The sequence below is a fragment of the Pristiophorus japonicus genome, chromosome 16 (genome assembly GCF_044704955.1).
Source record: "Pristiophorus japonicus isolate sPriJap1 chromosome 16, sPriJap1.hap1, whole genome shotgun sequence".
Classification (NCBI taxonomy): domain Eukaryota; kingdom Metazoa; phylum Chordata; class Chondrichthyes; family Pristiophoridae; genus Pristiophorus; species Pristiophorus japonicus.
In genome coordinates, this window is record NC_091992.1 from 27419275 (window position 1) to 27426348 (window position 7074).

At 44.7% G+C, this 7074-nt stretch overlaps 1 long non-coding RNA gene across 1 annotated transcript; it reads left to right on the forward strand.

Annotated features, from left to right (window-relative positions):
* The first annotated feature begins 3608 nt into the window (after positions 1-3608).
* Positions 3609-6657, forward strand: LOC139227001 (uncharacterized). The gene is made up of 2 exons (XR_011587350.1): positions 3609-3770; positions 5389-6657. It is a non-coding gene; the product is annotated as an uncharacterized lncRNA (long non-coding RNA).
* Positions 6658-7074: the final 417 nt, after the last annotated feature.

Genomic DNA, 7074 nt, shown 5'->3' on the forward strand with positions numbered 1-7074 from the left:
TTCGCCGCGATCTTTCTCGCCAAAAACTCCACTTCTGTTGCCATGAAGATGCATTTCGACCTCTTCAGCCGCAGCCCTACGCGATCCAGTCGCTGGAGGACCTCCTCCAAGTTTTGTAGGTGCTCGGCGGTGTCTCGATCCAAAACCAATATGTCGTCCTGAAAGACCACCGTGTGTGGTACCAACTTGAGTAGGCTCTCCATGTTTCTCTGGAAGATTGCTGCAGCCGACCGAATTCCAACCGGGCATCTGTTGTAGATGAACAGTCCCTTGTGCGTGTTGAGGCAGGTGAGGCCCTTCGAAGACTCCTCCAGCTCCTGCGTCATGTAGGCCAAAGTCAGGTCGAGCTTGGTGAATGTCTTGCCTCCTGCCAGCATCGCAAATAGGTCATCTGCCTTAGGTAGCGGGTATTGGTCCTGGAGCGTGAAACGATTAATAGTTACTTTATGATCGCCGCAAATTCTGACCGTGCCATCACTTTTGAGTACTGGAACAATCGGGCTGGCTCACTCACTGAATTCCACTGAGAAGATGATGCCCTCGCATTGCAGCCTGTCCAGCTCGATTTTCACTCTCTCCCTCATCATGTGAGGGACCGCTCGCGCCTTGTGGTGAATGGGTCAGCCTCTGGGACCAAGTGGATCCGCACCTTCGCCCCGGAAAAGTTTCCAATGCCTGGCTCAAAAAGGGAAGGAAATTTGTTAAGAACCTGGGTACATGAGGCCTCATCGACATGTGATAATGCTCGGATGTCATCCCAGTTCCAGTGGATTTTGCCCAGCCAGCTCCTTCCAAGCAGTATGGGGCCATCGCCCGGGACAATCCAGAGTGGCAGTTCGTGTACCGTGCCCTCGTAGGTGACCTTGACCATGGCGTTGCCCAAGACAGTGATGAGCTCTTTGGTGTACATTCTCAGTTTTGTGTGGATGGGGCTCAGGGCTGGTCTGAGTGCCTTGTTGCAACACAGTCTCTCAAACATCTTTTTACTCTTGATGCATTGGCTAGCGCCAGTGTCCAGTTCCATGGCTACGGGTAAGCCATTCAATTTTACATTTCGCATTATAGGTGGACATTGCATCGAAAATGTGTGCACCCCGTGTACTTCAGCATCTGCCTCCTCTCTCTGAGGCTCGAAATTGCTTTGATCCACCATGGACCGATCTTCCTCTGCCACGTGGTGGTTAGCAGGTTTTGCAGAGCTTGCAGCTCGTTTGCAAGCTTGTTGGAGGTGCCCCATTGTTCCATAGCTCTTGCAAACATACCCTTTGAAGTGGCATGAATAGACTGAATGGAAGCCTCCACAACGCCAACAAGGTGTGAATTGCCTTGCATTCATCCTTTGTTGAGGACTCTGAGTCATCTGGGCAACCTGAAGCCTGCTTGCAGTTGCAGACTCGTGTGTTCTGCCTTGTACATTTCTGCTCGCAAACACAGTTCCAGTTCATTTATGAACATTGCTAGCACTTGTGTGCTGAGAGGTTTGTTTGGTGTTATCACTGGTGGACATAAACGCCTGTGCTATCGCAATGGCCTTACTGAGGGTCGGTGTCTCTACAGTCAAAGGTTTTCGTAGGATGGTCTCGTGGCCAATGCCCAGTACAGAAAAGTCTCTAAGCATTTTCTCCAGGTAGCCATCAAACTCACATTGTCCTGCAAGTCGCCTTAGCTCAGCAACGTAGCTCATCACTTCCTGACCTTCAGATCGCTGGCACGTGTAGAACCGATACCTCGCCATCAGCACGTTCTCCCTCGGGTTAAGATGCTCCCGAACCAGTGTACACATCTCCTCATACGACTTATCTGTGGGTTTCACCGGAGCCAGAAAATTCTTCATGAGGCTGTAGCTTGGTGCCCCGCAGACTGTGAGGAGGACCGCTCTCCTTTTTGCAGCGCTTCCTTCTCCGTCCAGCTCATTGGCTACAAAGTACTGGTCTAGCCGTTCGACATAGACTTCCCAGTCCTCACCATCCGAGAATTTCTCCAGGATGCCCATAGTTTGCTGCATCTTTGCGTTGGATTCGTATTCTCGTCGCCAGTTATTGTGTTCCTAACACAGATGAGGCTGCACACAGGGAGGTTAAAGTAACAGTGACCTCAGTCTTTATTAAGACACTCCAGAGTGAGGAACAGGCCTTAGGGGCTGGCTTATATACAGTGCCCCCAAGGGATGCTGGGATCCCTTGGGACTTCAAGGGATGAGCTCCCTGATGGCGGAACATGGGAGTGCATGCTTTACAGATACACAACAAATATCACAACCAATAACCCTGTGATGTGAACATATTGCGTAATTGCTACAGAACGGACATCTGCACTGACAGCCAAGACCAGCACAAACAAAAGAGGAAAATACATTAAAATTACCCAATAATATGAAAACCTATTGGCCCTGAAATTGGGGCCTTTTGGGGTCTGTACGATGTCCTCACGTGCCCAAAGAGACCCGCAAGTTCCGGGTTTAGGTGAGCAATGCGCATGCGCTGAAAACCGGCACTTGCGAACTGACAAGATGTCTTTTAAGAGCTTGTAAGGATAGAAAAATAAAATTGGTATCAATAATCTTTATATTAAAAACCCTGTCCATTAAGGTAAATTTATTTTTACCCCTGTTAAAAAATATTTTAAAAAATTAAAAAAATTTGTTTTTGGTCTAAAACATTAAATTCAATTTCACTTAATTTTAAATATTTGAAGTGTTTTTCTTATTTATTTAAAATGTTTGTGTGTTTTTGGGGGTATCCCCATTCATAGAAATGGTGATCTCCGTACAAACGGACCTCACCATTACTGTGAATGGGGATACGCCATTTTCATTGGTTGGTCTGGCCCACGTGATCCCAGGCTGCACAAATGTTCCTGGAAATCATGGGCCCCTACGCTGGGCTGGGCATCGAGGCCTCGTAGCGCAAGTGTTCGTTCCTCCGGGACCAGCATGTACATTCGTAAATATTTTTGTGGTCGGAGACATCTGCCCACGGAAAGCCTACGACCGCAATTTCAGGGCCATTAAAGAAAAAGTCAAAATGTGATTTCACAGCAGCAGTTCAACTGATGGGTTTAGATACCACTGATAAATTTCTCATATTTTGCCATCGCTGCGACATTGTTGACTTGCAACAGTGGCAATTGGATGCAAGTGAGCTAGATCATGAAGCATCAGCATGTTAACAAATGCTTCCTGTGGTAATTGGATTTAACACTCTAATCAATGCTATGATTATGTCTGTGATAAGAAATTCACTGGGGAAAAACGAGACAACTTCCACAATACTAAAAGCCTCAGGTATTAATTAATGTAAAGATTACCTGTCAACCATGGTCATTTACAGAGGTTACAAAAGTAACCCAGTAATGGTTTCAAATGCGTTTATTCCAGATCTGTAATGTAGAATTGATCCAGGCTCTTTGCAGCATAATTAATATATTTTGTCTGTGATTTCACAGGAAAGCCTGTAGCCGGTGCTCTCGGGACGGAGGCCATTCCGGATTCCGGGCGTTTCCAGACTTTCGAATTGTTTCTGACATCATGAATCCGGAGACACTCGAGCCCAGGTTCGGGTATTTCCGGATTTCGGAACGTCAGAAGGCGGGGGGGAGGGTGGGGGAGTATTCCCGCCGAGGATCTGTTTCTCGCCGTCCGACCCCGCTGAGGCCGCCGTCAGGCGGGGCCTGCCGCGGAGGTTGTTGGGCGGGCCGGATCACTGGGGATGTCGTCCGGCGGGACCACGCCGAGGAGGTGTTTGGGTGGGCTCCGCCAAGGAGGCCCCGAGGTAAGGGCAGTAGTGGTGAGGTGAGCGGCCGCAAGGCTAGGTTCCAAGGTCGGACAACGGCGGGGCCCTCAGGTTGGCAGGTTCATCGGGTCAAGATTCCGGAACATTTTACGGATTCTGGACGAACCTGCCACCGATCGTTCCGGAGTCCGGATTCCAGAACATTCCTGATCCCGGAACACCGGATTCTTAACGCTGCACCTGTAATTGTTTTGAATTTGCAAGTTTAGTGAAAGATTTTTTTTTTTATATCAGAAGCTAAAAGTTTTTTTTTCCAGACTGTGCTGTGTTTATATCAATATTCTTCGTATTTTGAACCATACAATTCATAGTATCGTTAAAATGTACGCTCTTGTCCTAACTTGCACCAAGTCCCGCTCACCCATCACCCCTGTGCTCGCTGACCTACATTGGCTCCTGTTTAAGCAATGCCTCGATTTCAAAGTGTCATCCTTGTTTTCAAATCCCTCCATGGCCTCGCTCCTCCCTATCTCTGTAATCTCCTCTAGCCCCACAACCCCCTGAGATGTCTGCGCTCCTCTAATGCTGCCCTCTTGAGTATCCCTGATTATAATCGCTCCATCATTGGTGGCCGTGCCTTCGGTTGTTTAAGCCCTAAGCTCTGGAACTCCCTCCCTAAACCTCTCCGCCTCTCTCTCCTCCTTTAAGATACTCCATAAAACCTATCTCTTTGATCAAGCTTTTGGTCACCTGCCCTAATTTCTTCTTTTGTGGCTCGGTGTCAAATTTCTTTGTCTTATTATACTCTTGTGGAGCGCTTGGGATGTTTTACTACGTTAAAGGTGCTATATAACTACTTGTTGTTGTTGTATTTTTAAAAAGACAGTATTAGGTAAGAAGAATGATACAGTTAATATAGTGGGGAGGAAAAAAATTGCAAAAAACTCATTATCTTTGGAGAAGAAGCATAGCTCAGCTGGCATGTTGACAGTTCTAGTTATATATAAGCAGTATAATTTCCCCAAATTCCAGAAATCACAAATGTAATCACTGAATATCAATCTGCTAAATAACATATAAATGTTAAATAATACTGGTGCATATCTATCATAAAAGATTCACTTTACAGGGCACTCCTGGATTTAGAGCACAGTCGGAATTTTTAACTGCTAAGCTGGAGTTGGCCAGTCCCTTCAGGGCAACTGGCTCAGATACTTTCTTCTGGAAAACTAATAGATACATCCCAAGACCAATTGTGGCTAATTACACAGGGAAATTTCTGTAGATTGACAGTTGCTTGCAAGTCCTCCGGCTCTTGGGGAATTACCATATGAGCAGGAGATTAGGTCAGAAAAAACAGATGGAACTGACTGACTTGCTATCTTTTTTTATAGTTTCTTTGACACTTTGTGACATCCAAGGTGTGTATTAGATGTAATAATAGATATAATAAGATAGATAGATAGAACACGACGGATTGATAGATTAAGATAGATAGATCGATAGATAGACAAAATGGGTGGGAGTGATTATGCCATGAAAATAATCTTATTGCAGGAATCAAATGAAAGTTAAGTATGCACTACAGTTTTTTGACTCATGATAGCACATGAACCTCTTGACAAGATTATTCTCCATATATTTTACTTTCATACAGGGTAGTGTTCTTCGTACCTTACCAAAGGCACAATTTTCCATGAAGATAAGATGATGATTTGCAAATGAATATTTTCAACCATTACACAGGCTGCCAATGGAACTGTGTCATATGTGATATGATCACCATCCCATCTGTCACTCGAGCAGAGCTGGAGGAAGCTCTGACAAGCTGAGTTGATAGTCTCTCGGACTCGGCACCTCTTCAAAGCCAGTTCTTCCAAAGGTTTTACCATCACAAATCTTTAAAAAGAAAATGAACAGAAATGAACAAAAAAAAAATTTCCAAAAGAATTTTGATCTGAATTTTCCAACATGCAGTAATTTTAACACCCTTACTTCTCAATAGTTTTACTTACGATGATATCAACTGCCATAAGATAACTACTGATGTAAAAATGGTTGATGACTTGTGTACGATGGAACAGAGCAATTGGGAGCAAAATGCAATTATTGCCTTGCATCCAATTTTTGATATTTGATATCTAATACTTTTATTATTATAGCCCACATTGATCTGTATTAAATGTCCCTGGTTCGTATTGCACTTGGTTAACCTCTAGATCTCGGGTTTGAATCCACACATTCTCCTCTCTGCCTCTGTAAGGTCTTTTGTACACTCATCAAGAGGCTTGGGAATGGTATATTTTCCATTTCAGGGACCCATTGGATGAAATGGACTTAAATGATAATGAAAGTCACACAGGGTGTAAAAGCATAAGCTAAGTGCTGAGGTGGGCTCCAGACATATGTTGCAGGGTCAGAGAGGAAATGCAGGGGGACAGCAGGACTAACCATTCCTTCTGGGGCTCGGAGGAGCGATCATGCTCCTCCTGGCCCCCAAGGAATTCCTCCCAAAGAGTAAAAAGGGAAACTTACCGTGACTTTTTTCTGGCCACACTGTTGCGTCTGGCCAGGTTTCTCTGGCAGGTTTGCTATCTGGCGGGCCTCCCCCTGAGTTTCAGTAAAAACAGCTTTGCATCGCCAATGACATCATTGGCCCATGACTTTTATATTTCAATTAGACCCCTGTCTGCCTATAGTGGTAACTTCGGCCATCTTGAAAATCGTCCAAGCTAAAATGGCGCTGGGCATGAATAGAGTGTTTTTGGGCCAATAAGTGGGCTCTCCTGATTTTAACCCTATCCATGCATCATTTCCACCTGGCAGGGGCGTTGGTGGTTTAAACCAATCCCAGTGTGTTTGTTGATTTAACTTTATTCATGAATATTTGTTGTTTTGTTTAATAAAGTAACACGTTTTTAACCTTCTTAATTAGTTCCATTGACTGAAATGCAGCAAACCATCTAGCCCAAAATAATAAGCTATTTAATTGGATGTTAAATTGTCTAAAGTAATTCCGCTGTTTTATCACTAATTACCCTATTCTATCCCTTCTGGCATTAAGATATTAGTGGCTGCAGGAAAATGGCTTTATCTGGTAATCAGCGTTGCTGCCAGCTAAAACTCAATCATAAAATGAGTAGAACATTTACTGCCAAAAATATAATTTGAGGCAAAAATGCCTCTCTGACGCATGCTGCACTATCACCCCTCGTGGATCTCAATGCCTTGCTCTTCATGCAATTGTGCATTATGCTAAGTAGACTATCATGTTAACAAGAGTACGTCTGCTATTCCTGATCAGATTGTCCCTTCCCATGACAGTTTGATTGGCAATGCCTGA